Source organism: Triticum dicoccoides, chromosome 1A, assembly GCF_002162155.2.
Source record: "Triticum dicoccoides isolate Atlit2015 ecotype Zavitan chromosome 1A, WEW_v2.0, whole genome shotgun sequence".
Lineage (NCBI taxonomy): Eukaryota > Viridiplantae > Streptophyta > Magnoliopsida > Poales > Poaceae > Triticum > Triticum dicoccoides.
Genome location: NC_041380.1, coordinates 395,073,190 through 395,087,426, shown reverse-complemented (window position 1 = coordinate 395,087,426; position 14,237 = coordinate 395,073,190).

Genomic DNA, 14,237 nt, shown 5'->3' with positions numbered 1-14,237 from the left:
ACCAATCGTGAACGATGTCGCGTCACGGACGCGTTGACTGTAGAGGAAGCCGACGAGTTGCTCAAGCGGATGATAGCCCTTTGTGCCGATGTCGAGGTAGCCGAGAGTGTAGGGTGGTGTAGCCGTAGTCGATGTCGAGTCGGGCTAGCCGGTGTGGAGGGAGTTGCCGTGGAGCCGCGGGCGCAAGGAGGCACCGAATTAGTTATGAGCGCAGTGGTGTCGAAGTAGTGGTGCGCCGGGAAGAAGACGGTGTTGATGACACGTCACGACGAGTTTGCCAAGCCCAGGCACACATCGTGGACGAAAGCACGCATCGATGTTGCCAGCACCGGGCATGCGTAGACGGACGAAGACGAAGTTGACGAAGCGCCGCACCATGCTTGCCAGGCCCGGGAACACGTCGTTGACGAAGGCACGAACCGGTGTTGTCAGCATCGAGCATGCGTAGACTGGGACCTGCACGAGTTGTATGCCATGTCAGAGAAATCAGAGAGGCCAACAGAAAAGGACTCGACGACGGTTGTGGCGTCCGTCAGCGCGGGGCCGATGTCGCCCGCGGTTGTCGTAGTAGACGAAGTGGCCGGGGTAGATGACGACGACGCTAGCAGCGGGCTGGTGCTAGACGAAGATGAACGGGGTGGACGGGCGGTTGCGGCAGCTACAGGGGTAGCGGCGGCGGCAGACGAAGAAGAGCGGTGGCGGCAGCCTGACGGCGACGGTGACGGCTAGGTTAGGAGCGCGGCGGCGATGCTCGAAGGAGGCGAAGAACCCGATAGCATGACGAACACCGACGCGAACGGTGGCGTTCTCGCGCCAAGGGAGGCGGCGTGGCGCATATCACGTGAAGTCAACGTGTAGGAACGGCGGAATGGATGGTGGGCCGCGGCGCTAGACCCGAAGGGGCAACGCAGCATCAACGGGCAGGTCGGAGCTACGGCGGGAAGACCTCGGGGCGACAGCGGGGACTGCGGGCCGCGACGCTGCGGCCCGAGGGGGTGACACAACGGCGGTTCGCGAGTCGCTGCATGCTACCTCTTGAGCACTGTGTTGGTTTTCCCTTGAAGAGGAAAGGGTGATGCAGCAGAGTAGCGTAAGTATTTTCCTCAGTTTTTGAGAACCAAGGTATCAATCCAGTAGGAGGCTACGCGCGAGTCCCTCGCACCTACACAAAACAAATAAATCCTCGCAACCAACGCGATAAGGGGTTGTCAATCCCTACACGGTCACTTACGAGAGTGAGATCTGATAGATATGATAAGATAATATTTTTGGTATTTTTATGATACAGATGCAAAGTAAAATAAAAGGCAACGAAAATAACTAAGTGTTGGAAGATTAATATGATGGAAGATAGACCCGGGGGCCATAGGTTTCACTAGTGGCTTCTCTCAAGAGTATAAGTATTTTATGATGGGTGAACAAATTACTGTTGAGCAATTGACGGAATTGAGCATAGTTATGAGAATATCTAGGTATGATCATGTATATAGGCATCACGTCCGAGACAAGTAGACCGACTCCTGCCTGCATCTACTACTATTACTCCACACATCGACCGCTATCCAGCATGCATCTAGAGTATTAAGTTCATAAGAACAGAGTAACGCTTTAAGCAAGATGACATGATGTAGAGGGATAAATTAATGCAATATGATAAAAACCCCATCTTGTTATCCTCGATGGCAACAATACAATACGTGCCTTGTTGTCCCTACTGTCACTGGGAAAGGACACCAACCCAAAGCTAAGCACTTCTCCCATTGCAAAAAAGATCAATCTAGTAGGCCAAACCAAACTGATAATTCGAAGAGACTTGCAAAGATAACCAATCATACATAAAAGAATTCAGAGAAGATTCAAATATTATTCATAGATAAATTTGATCATAAACCAACAGTACATCGGTCTCAACAAACACACCGCAAAATAAGATTACATCGAATAGATCTCCACAAAAGAGGGGGAGAACTTTGTATTGAGATCCAAAAAAAGAAAAGAAGCCATCTAGCTAATAACTATGGACCTGAAGGTCTGAGGTAAACTACTCACACATCATCGGAGAAGCTATGGTGTTGATGTAGAAGCCCTCCGTGATCAATGCCCCCTCCGGCGGAGCTCCGGGACAGGCCCCAAGATGGGATCTCGTGGATACAGAAAGTTACGGCGGTGGAATTTGGGTGTTGGCTCCGTATATGATCGTTTGGGGGTACGTAGGTATATATAGGAGGAAGGAGTACGTCGGTGGAGCAACAGGAGGCCCACGAGGGTGGAGGGCGCGCCTGGGGGGGTAGGTGTGCCCCCTACCTCGTGGCTTCCCTGTTGGTTGCTTGATGTAGGGTCCAAGTCTCCTGGATCTTGTTCATTCCGAAAATCACGTTCCCGAAGGTTTCATTCCATTTGGACTCTGTTTAATATTCTTTTTTTGCGAAACTCTGAAATAGGCAAAAAACAACAATTCTGGGCTGGGCCTCCGGTTAATAGGTTAGTCCAAAAATAATATAAAAGTGAATAATAAAGCCCAATAATGTCCAAAACAGAAGATAATATAGCATGGAGCAATCAAAAATTATAGATACGTTGGAGACGTATCAAGCATCCCCAAGCTTAATTCCTGCTCGTCCTCGAGTAGGTAAATGATAAAAAAAACAGAATTTTTGATGTGGAATGCTACTTGGCATACTTTCAGTGTAATTCTTCTTAATTGTCGTATGAATATTTAGATCCAGAAGATTCAAGACAAAAGTTTAATATTGACATAAAAATAATGATACTTCAAGCATACTAACTAAGCAATTATGTGTCTTCAAAATAACCAAAGAAAGTTATCCCTACAAAATCATATAGTCTGGCTATGCTCTATCTTCACCACGCAAAGTATTTAAATCATGCACAACCCCGATGACAAGCCAAACAATTGTTTCATACTTTTAATGTTCTCAAACTTTTTCAATTTTCACGCAATACATGAGCGTGAGCCATGGACATAGCACTATAGGTGCAATAGAATGGTGGTTGTGGAGAAGACAAAAGGGAGAAGATAGTCTCACATCAACTAGGCGTATCAACGGGCTATGGAGATGCCCATCAATAGATATCAATGTGAGTGAGTAGGGATTGCCATGCAACGGATGCACTAGAGCTATAAGTATATGAAAGTTCAAGAATAAACTAAGTGGGTGTGCATCCAACTTGCTTGCTCACGAAGACCTAGGGCATTTTGAGGAAGCACATCATTGGAATATGCAAGCCAAGTTCTATAATGAAAAATTCCCACTAGTATATGAAAGTGATATCATAGGAGACTCTCTATCATGAAGATCATGGTGCTACTTTGAAGCACAAGTGTGGTAAAAGGATAGTAGTATTGTCCCTTCTCTCTTTTTCTCTCATTTTTTTATTTTTTTATTTGGGCCTTTTCTCTTTTTTTTATGGCCTCTTTTTTTTTGCGTCCGGAGTCTGATCCCGACTTGTGGGGGAATCATAGTCTCCATCATCCTTTCCTCACTTGGGACAATGCTCTAAAAATGATGATCATCACACTTTTATTTACTTACAACTCAACAATTACAACTCGATGCTTTAGAACAAAATATGACTCTATGTGAATGCCTCCGGAGGTGTACCGGGATATGCAATGAATCAAGAGTGACATGTAAAGAATTATGAATGGTGGCTTTGCCACAAATACAATGTCAACTACATGATCATGCAAAGCAATATGACAATGATGGAGCGTGTCATAGTAAACGGAATGGTGGAAAGTCGCATGGCAATATATCTCGGAATGGCTATGGAAATTCCATGATAGGTAGGTATGGTGGCTGTTTTGAGGAAGGTATATGGTGGGTGTATGATACCGGCGAAAGGTGCGCGGTATTAGAGAGGCTAGCAATGGTGGAAGGGTAGAAACGTGTGTATAATCCATGGACTCAACATTAGTCATAAAGAACTCACATACTTATTGCAAAAATCTACAAGTTTATCAAAGCAAAGTATCACGTGCATGCTCCTAGGGAGATAGATTGGTAGGAAAAGATCATCGCTAGTCCCCGACCTCCACTCATAAGGAAGACAATCAATAAATAAATCATGCTCCGACTTCATCACATAACGGTTCACCATATGTGCATGCTACAGGAATCACAAACTTTAACACAAGTATTTCTCAAATTCACAACTACTCAACTAGCACAACTTTAATATCACTACCTCCATATCTCAAAACAATCATGAAGCATCAAACTTCTCTTAGTATTCAAAACACTCATAAGGAAGTTTTTACTAATCTTGAATGCCTAGCTGAAGGAAATATGCCCTAGAGGCAATAATAAAGTTATTATTTATTTCCTTATATCATGATAAAAGTTTATTATTCATGCTAGAATTGTATTAACCAGAAACATAATACATGTGTGAATACATAGACAAACAGAGTGTCACTAGTATGCCTCTACTTGACTAGCTCGTTAATCAAAGATGGTTATGTTTCCTAACCATGGACAAAGAGTTGTTATTTGATTAACGGGATCACATCATTAGTTGAATGATCTGATTGACATGACCCATTCCATTAGCTTAGCACCCGATCGTTTAGTATGTTGCTATTGCTTTCTTCATGACTTATACATGTTCCTATGATTATGAGATTATGCAACTCCCGTTTGCCAGAGGAACACATTGTGTGCTACCAAACGTCACAACGTAACTGGGTGATTATAAAGGAGCTCTACAGGTGTCTCCAAAGGTACATGTTGGGTTGGCGTATTTCGAGATTAGGATTTGTCACTCTGATTGTCGGAGAGGTATCTCTGGGCACTCTCGGTAATGCATATCACTTAAGCCTTGCAAGCATTGCGACTAATGATTTAGTTGCGGGATGATGTATTACAGAACGAGTAAAGAGACTTGCCGGTAACAAGATTGAACTAGGTATAGGATACCGACGATCGAATCTCGGGCAAGTAACATACCGATGACAAAGGGAACAACGTATGTTGTTATGCGGTCTGACTGATAAAGATCTTTGTAGAATATGTAGGAGCCAATATGGGCATCCAGGTCACGCTATTGGTTATTGACCGGAGACGTGTCTCGGTCATGTCTACATTGTTCTCGAACCCGTAGGGTCCGCACGCTTAAGGTTACGATGACAGTTATATTGTGAGTTTATGCATTTTGATGTACCGAAGTTTGTTCGGAGTCCCGGATGTGATCACGGACATAACGAGGAGTCTCGAAATGGTCGAGACATAAAGATTGATATATTGGAAGCCTATGTTTGGATATCGGAAGTGTTCCGGGTGAAATCGGGATTTTACCGGAGTACCGGGAGGTTACTGGAACCCCCCGGGAGCTATATGGGCCATAGTGGGCCTTAGTGGAAAAGAGAAGAGGCAGCCCAAGATGGGCCGTCCGCCCCTCCCCTCCCTTGGTCCGAATAGGACAAGGAGAGGGGCCCGGCCACCCTCTCTCTTTTCCCCCCTCCGCGAATCCTATTCCAACTAGGATTGGGGGGGGGGGAATCCTACTCCGAGAGGGAGTAGGACTCTCCTGGCGCGCCTCTCCTAGGCCGGCCGCACCCCCCCTTTGGTCCTTTATATACGAAGGCGGGGCACCCCAGAGACACACAAGTTGATCTACGTGATCTTACTCTTAGCCATGTGCAGCGCCCCCAGCCACCATAGTCCTCGATAATATTGTAGCGGTGCTTAGGCGAAGCCCTGCGGCAGTAGTACATCAAGATCGTCACCACGCCATCGTGCTGACGGAACTCTTCCCTGACACTTTGCTGGATCGGAGCCCGGGGATCGTCATCGAGCTGAACGTGTGCTAAAACTCGGAGGTGCCGTAGTTTCGGTGCTTGATCGGTCGGGCCATGAAGACGTACGACTACATCAACCAAACACTTCCGTTGTCGATCTACAAGGTATGTAGATCACACTCTCCCCTCGTTGCTATGCATCACCATGATCTTGCGTGTGCGTAGGAATTTTTTTGAAATTACTACGTTACCCAACAGTGGTATCAGAGCCAGGTTTTATATGTTGATGTTATATGCACGAGTAGAACACAAGTGAGTTGTGGGCGATATAAGTCATACTGCTTACCAGCATGTCATACTTTGGTTTGGCGGTATTGTTGGACGAAGCGGCCCGGACTGACATTACGCGTATGCTTACGCGAGACCGGTTCTCCCGACGTGCTTTGCACATAGGTGGCTTGCGGGTGACAGTTTCTCCAACTTTAGTTGAACCAAGTGTGGCTACGCCCGGTCCTTGCGAAGGTTAAAACAGCACCAACTTGACAAACTATCGTTGTGGTTTTGATGCGTAGGTAAGATTGGTTCTTGCTTAAGCCCGTAGCAGCCACGTAAAACTTGCAACAACAAAGTAGAGGACGTCTAACTTGTTTTTGCAGGGCATGTTGTGATGTGATATGGTCAAGACATGATGCTAAATTTTATTGTATGAGATGATCATGTTTTGTAACTGAGTTATCGGCAACTGGCAGGAGCCATATGGTTGTCGCTTTATTGTATGCAATGCAATCGCGCTGTAATGCTTTACTTTATCACTAAGCGGTAGCGATAGTCGTGGAAGCATAAGATTGGCGAGACGACAATGATGCTACGATGGAGATCAAGGTGTCGCGCCGGTGACGATGGTGATCATGACGGTGCTTCGAAGATGGAGATCACAAGCACAAGATGATGATGGCCATATCATATCACTTATATTGATTGCATGTGATGTTTATCTTTTATGCATCTTGTCTTGCTTTGATTGACGGTAGCATTATAAGATGATCTCTCACTAAATTATCAAGAAGTGTTCTCCCTGAGTATGCACCATTGCGAAAGTTCTTCGTGCTGAGACACCACGTGATGATCGGGTGTGATAGGCTCTACGTTCAAATACAACGGGTGCAAAACAGTTGCACACGCGGAATACTCAGGTTATACTTGACGAGCCAAGCATATACAGATATGGCCTCGGAACACGGAGACCGAAAGGTCAAGCGTGAATCATATAGTAGATATGATCAACATAGTGATGTTCACCAATGAAACTACTTCATCTCACGTGATGATCGGACATGGTTTAGTTGATTTGGATCACGTAAACACTTATAGGATTATAGGGATGTCTATCTAAGTGGGAGTTCTTTGAGTAATATGATTAATTGAACCTAAATTTATCATGAACTTAGTACCTGATAGTATCTTGCTTGTTTATGTATGTTTGTAGATAAATGGCCCGTGCTGTTGTTCCGTTGAATTTTTATGCGTTCCTTGAGAAAGCAAAGTTGAAAGATGATGGTAGCAATTACACGGACTGGGTCCGTAACTTGAGGATTATCCTCATTGCTGCACATAAGAATTACGTCTTGGAAGCACCGCTGGGTGCCAGGCCTGCTGCTGGAGCAACACCAGATGTTGTGAACGTCTGGCAGAGCAAAGCTGATGACTACTCGATAGTTCAATGTGCCATGCTTTACGGCTTAGAACCGGGACTTCAACGACGTTTTGAACGTCATGGAGCATATGAGATGTTCCAGGAGTTGAAGTTAATATTTCAAGCAAATGCCCGGATTGAGAGATATGAAGTCTCCAATAAGTTCTATAGCTGCAAGATGGAGGAGAACAGTTCTGTCAGTGAGCATATACTCAAAATGTCTGGGTATAATAATCACTTGATTCAGATGGGAGTTAATCTTCCAGATGATTGCGTCATTGACAGAATTCTCCAATCACTGCCACCAAGCTACAAGAGCTTCATGATGAACTATAATATGCAAGGGATGAATAAGACTATTCCCGAGCTCTTCGCAATGCTGAAAGCTGCGGAGGTAGAAATCACGAAGGAGCATCAAGTATTGATGGTCAACAAGACCACTAGTTTCAAGAAAAAGGGCAAAGGGAAGAAGAAGGGGAACTTCAAGAAGAACAACAAACAAGTTGCTGCTCAAGAGAAGAAACCCAAGTCTGGACCTAAGTTTGAAATTGAGTGCTTCTACTGCAAGCAGACTGGTCACTGGAAGCGGAACTGCCCCAAGTATTTGGCGGATAAGAAGGATGGCAAGGTGAACAAAGGTATATGTGATATACATGTTATTGATGTGTACCTTACTAATGCTCGCAGTAGCACATGGGCATTTGATACTGGTTCTGTTGCTAATATTTGCAACTCGAAACAGGGACTACGGATTAAGCGAAGATTGGCTAAGGACGAGGTGACGATGCGCGTGGGAAACGGTTCCAAAGTCGATGTGATCGCGGTCAGCACGCTACCTCTACATCTACCTTCGGGATTAATATTAGACCTAAATAATTGTTATTTGGTGCCAGCGTTGAGCATGAACATTATATCTGGATCTTGTTTGATGCGAGACGGTTATTCATTTAAATCAGAGAATAATGGTTGTTCTATTTATATGAGTAATATCTTTTATGGTCATGCACCCTTGAAGAGTGGTCTATTCTTATTGAATCTCGATAGTAGTAACACACATATTCATAATGTTGAAGCCAAAAGATGCAGAGTTGATAATGATAGTGCAACTTATTTGTGGCACTGCCGTTTAGGTCATATCGGTGTAAAGCGCATGAAGAAACTCCATACTGATGGACTTTTGGAACCACTTGATTATGAATCACTTGGTACTTGCGAACCGTGCCTCATGGGCAAGATGACTAAAACACCGTTCTCCGGTACTATGGAGAGAGCAACAGATTTGTTGGAAATCATACATACAGATGTATGTGGTCCGATGAATATTGAGGCTCATGGCGGATATCGTTATTTTCCCACCTTCACAGATGATTTAAGCAGATATGGGTATATCTACTTAATGAAACATAAGTCTGAAACATTTGAAAAGTTCAAAGAATTTCAGAGTGAAGTTGAAAATCATCGTAACAAGAAAATAAAGTTTCTACGATCTGATCGTGGACGAGAATATTTGAGTTATGAGTTTGGTGTACATTTGAAACAATGCGGAATAGTTTCGCAACTCACGCCACCCGGAACACCACAGCGTAATGGTGTGTCCGAACGTTGTAATCGTACTTTACTAGATATAGTGCGATCTATGATGTCTCTTACTGATTTACCGCTATCGTTTTGGGGTTATGCTTTAGAGACAGCTGCATTCACGTTAAATAGGGCACCATCAAAATCCGTTGAGACGACGCCTTATGAACTATGGTTTGGTAAGAAACCAAAGTTGTCATTTCTGAAAATTTGGGGCTGCGATGCTTATGTGAAAAAGCTTCAACCTGATAAGCTCGAACCCAAACCGGAGAAATGTGTCTTCATAGGATATCCAAAGGAGACTATTGGATACACGTTCTATCACAGATCCGAAGGCAAGACTTTTGTTGCTAAGTTCGGAAACTTTCTAGAGAAGGAGTTTCTCTCGAAAGAAGTGAGTGGGAGGAAAGTAGAACTTGACGAGGTAACTGTACCTGCTCCCTTATTGGAAAATAGTGCATCACAGAAAACTGTTTCTGTGACACCTACACCAATTAGTGAGGAAGCTAATGATAATGATCATGAAACTTCGAAACAAGATACTACTGAACCTCGTAGATCAACCAGAGTGAGATCCGCGCCAGAGTGGTACGGTAATCCAGTTCTGAAAGTCATGCTACTAGATCATGATGAACCTACGAACTATGAAGAAGCCATGGTGAGCCCAGATTCCGCAAGATGGCTTGAAGCCATGAAATCTGAGATGGGATCCATGTATGAGAACAAAGTATGGACTTTGGTTGACTTGCCCGATGATCGGCAAGCAATTGAGAATAAATGGATCTTCAAGAAGAAGACTGACGCCGACGGTAATATTACTGTCTACAAAGCTCGACTTGTCGCAAAAGGGTTTCGGCAAGTTCAAGGGATTGACTACGATGAGACCTTCTCACCCGCAGCGATGCTTAAGTCTGTCCGAATCATGTTAGCAATTGCCGCATTTTATGATTATGAAATTTGGCAGATGGATGTCAAAACTGCATTCCTGAATGGATTTCTGGAAGAAGAGTTGTATATGATGCAACCAAAAGGTTTTGTCGATCCAAAGGGAGCTAACAAAGTGTGCAAGCTCCAGCGATCCATTTATGGACTGGTGCAAGCCTCTCGGAGTTGGAATAAACACTTTGATAGTGTGATCAAAGCATTTGGTTTTATACAGACTTTTGGAGAAGCCTGTATTTACAAGAAAGTGAGTGGGAGCTCTATAGCATTTCTGATATTATATGTGGATGACATATTACTGATTGGAAATGATATAGAATTTCTGGATAGCATAAAGGGATACTTGAATAAGAGTTTTCCAATGAAAGACCTCGGTGAAGCTGCTTACATATTAGGCATAAAGATCTATAGATATAGATCGAGACGTTTAATTGGACTTTCACAAAGCACATACCTTGACAAGATTTTGAAGAAGTTCAAAATGGATCAAGCAAAGAAAGGGTTCTTGCCTGTGTTACAAGGTGTGAAGTTGAGTAAGACTCAATGTCCGACCACTGCAGAAGATAGAGAGAAGATGAAAGATGTTCCCTATGCTTCAGCCATAGGATCTATCATGTATGCAATGCTGTGTACCAGACCTGATGTGTGCCTTGCTATAAGTCTAGCAGGGAGGTACCAAAGTAATCCAGGAGTGGATCACTGGACAGCGGTCAAGAACATCCTGAAGTACCTGAAAAGGACTAAGGATATGTTTCTCGTATATGGAGGTGGCAAAGAGCTCATCGTAAACGGTTACGTTGATGCAAGCTTTGACACTGATCCGGACGATTCTAAATCGCAAACCGGATACGTGTTTACATTAAATGGTAGAGCTGTTAGTTGGTGCAGTTCTAAACAAAGCGTCGTGGCGGGATCTACGTGTGAAGCGGAATACATAGCTGCTTCGGAAGCAACAAATGAAGGAGTCTGGATGAAGGAGTTCATATCCGATCTAGGTGTCATACCTAGTGCATCGGGTCCAATGAAAATCTTTTGTGACAATACTGGTGCAATTGCCTTGGCGAAGGAATCCAGATTTCACAAGAGAACCAAGCACATCAAGAGACGCTTCAATTCCATCCGGGATCTAGTCGAGGTGGGAGACATAGAGATTTGCAAGATACATACGGATCTGAATGTTGCAGACCCGTTGACTAAACCTCTTCCACGAGCAAAACATGATCAGCACCAAGGCTCCATGGGTGTTAGAATCATTACTATGTAATCTAGATTATTGACTCTAGTGCAAGTGGGAGACTGAAGGAAATATACCCTAGAGGCAATAATAAATTTATTATTTATTTCCTTATATCATGATAAAAGTTTATTATTCATGCTAGAATTGTATTAACCGGAAACATAATACATGTGTGAATACATAGACAAACAGAGTGTCACTAGTATGCCTCTACTTGACTAGCTCGTTAATCAAAGATGGTTATGTTTCCTAACCATGGACAAAGAGTTGTTATTTGATTAACGGGATCACATCATTAGTTGAATGATCTAATTGACATGACCCATTCCATTAGCTTAGCACCCGATCGTTTAGTATGTTGCTATTGCTTTCTTCATGACTTATACATGTTCCTATGACTATGAGATTATGCAACTCCCGTTTGCCAGAGGAACACTTTGTGTGCTACCAAACGTCACAACATAACTGGGTGATTATAAAGGAGCTCTATAGGTGTCTCCAAAGGTACATGTTGGGTTGGCGTATTTCGAGATTAGGATTTGTCGGAGAGGTATCTCTGGGCCCTCTGGGTAATGCACATCACTTACTTGCAAGAATTGCGACTAATGATTTAGTTGCGGGATGATGTATTACAGAACGAGTAAAGAGACTTGCCGGTAACGAGATTGAACTAGGTATAGGATACCGACGATCGAATCTCGGGCAAGTAACATACCGATGACAAAGGGAACAACGTATGTTGTTATGCGGTCTGACCGATAAAGATCTTCGTAGAATATGTAGGAGCCAATATGGGCATCCAGGTCCCGCTATTGGTTATTGACCGGAGACATGTCTCGGTCATGTCTACATTGTTCTCGAACCCGTAGGGTCCACACGCTTAAGGTTACGATGACAGTTATATTATGAGTTTATGCATTTTGATGTACCGAAGTTTGTTCGGAGTCCCGGATGTGATCACGGACATGACGAGGAGTCTCGAAATGGTCGAGACATAAAGATTGATATATTGGAAGCCTATGTTTGGATATTGGAAGTGTTCCGGGTGAAATCAGGATTTTACCGGAGTACCGGGAGGTTACCGGAACCCCCCGGGAGCTATATGGGCCATAGTGGGCCTTAGTGGAAAAGAGAAGAGGCATCCCAAGATGGGCCGCGCGCCCCTCCCATCCCTTGGTCCGAATAGGACAAGGAGAGGGGGCCGGCCACCCTCTCTCTTTTCCCCCCTCCGCGAATCCTATTCCAACTAGGATTGGGGGGGGGGGAATCCTACTCCCAGAGGGAGTAGGACTCTCCTGGCGCGCCTCTCCTAGGCCAGCCGCACCCCCCTTTGGTCCTTTATATACGGAGGCAGGGGCACCCCAGAGACACACAAGTCGATCCACGTGATCTTACTCTTAGCCATGTGCGGCGCCCCCAGCCACCATAGTCCTCGATAATATTGTAGCGGTGCTTAGGCGAAGCCCTGCGTCAGTAGTACATCAAGATCGTCACCACGCCATCGTGCTGACGGAACTCTTCCCCGACACTTTGCTGGATCGGAGTTCGGGGATCGTTATCGAGCTGAACGTGTGCTAAAACTCGGAGGTGCCGTAGTTTCGGTGCTTGATCGGTCGGGCCGTGAAGACGTACGACTACATCAACCAAACGCTTCCGTTGTCGATCTACAAGGTATGTAGATCACACTCTCCCCTCGTTGCTATGCATCACCATGATCTTGCGTGTGCGTAGGAATTTTTTTGAAATTACTACGTTACCCGACACTAGCATCTTAGGATTATTTAAGAAAATTACCATGCTATTTAAGACTCTCAAAATAATCTAAGTGAAGCATGAAAGATCAATAGTTTCTATAAAACAAATCCACCACCGTGCTCTAAAAAATATAAGTGAAGCACTAGAGCAAAAACTATATAACTCAAAAGATATAAGTGAAGCACATAGAGTATTCTAATAATTTCCGAATCATGTGTGTCTCTCTCAAAAGGTACGTACAGCAAAGATGATTGTGGTAAACTAAAGAGCAAAGACTCAAATCATACAAGACGCTCCAAGCAAAACACATATCATGTGGTGAATAAAAATATAGCTCCAAGTAAAGTTACCGATGGAAGTAGACGAAAGAGGGGATGCCTTTAGGGGCATCCCCAAGCTTTGGCTTTTAGGTGTCCTTAGATTATCTTGGGGGTTCCATGGGCATCCACAATCTTAGGCACTTACCACTCCTTTGTCCATAATCCATCAAATCCTTACCCAAAACTTGAAAACTTCACAACACAAAACTTAAAATAGAAAATCTCGTGAGCTCCGTTAACGAAAGAAAACACAAGACCACTTCAAGGTACTGTAATTAACTCATTATTTATTTATATTGGTGCTAAACCTACTGTATTCCAACTTCTCTATGGTTTATAAACTATTTTACTAGCCATAGATTCATCAAAATAAGCAAACAACACTTGAAAAACAGAATCTGTCAAAAACAGAACAGTCTGTAGTAATCTGCATCTAGCGCAAGATCTGGAACCCCAAAAATTCTAAGATAAATTGCTGGACGTGAGGAATTTATCTATTAATCATCTGCAGAAAGAATTAACTAAATATCACTTTTTAAATAAAAATGGCAGCAGTTCTCGTGAGCGCTAAAATTTCTGTTTTTTACAGCAAGATTAACAAGACTTTCCCCAAGTCTTCCCAATGGTTCTACTTGGCACAAGCACTAATTAAACACAAAAAACACAACCAAAACACAAACTAGATAAATTATTTATTACTAAACAGGAGCAAAATCAAGGAATAAAAAAAATGGGTTGCCTCCCAACAAGCGCTATTGTTTAACGCCCCTAGCTAGGCATCATAAGATTGCATCAAAGCATCAATGATATGTTTGGTAAAAGCTTTATTTTGACTATAAGCATGTGGAGAATTTAGCACGGATTGCAACAAGGAAATACAATCTATCAAAGAGCAGCTATCATAATTAAATTCCTTGAAATCCAAAATAGTGGGTTCATCAACATCTAGAG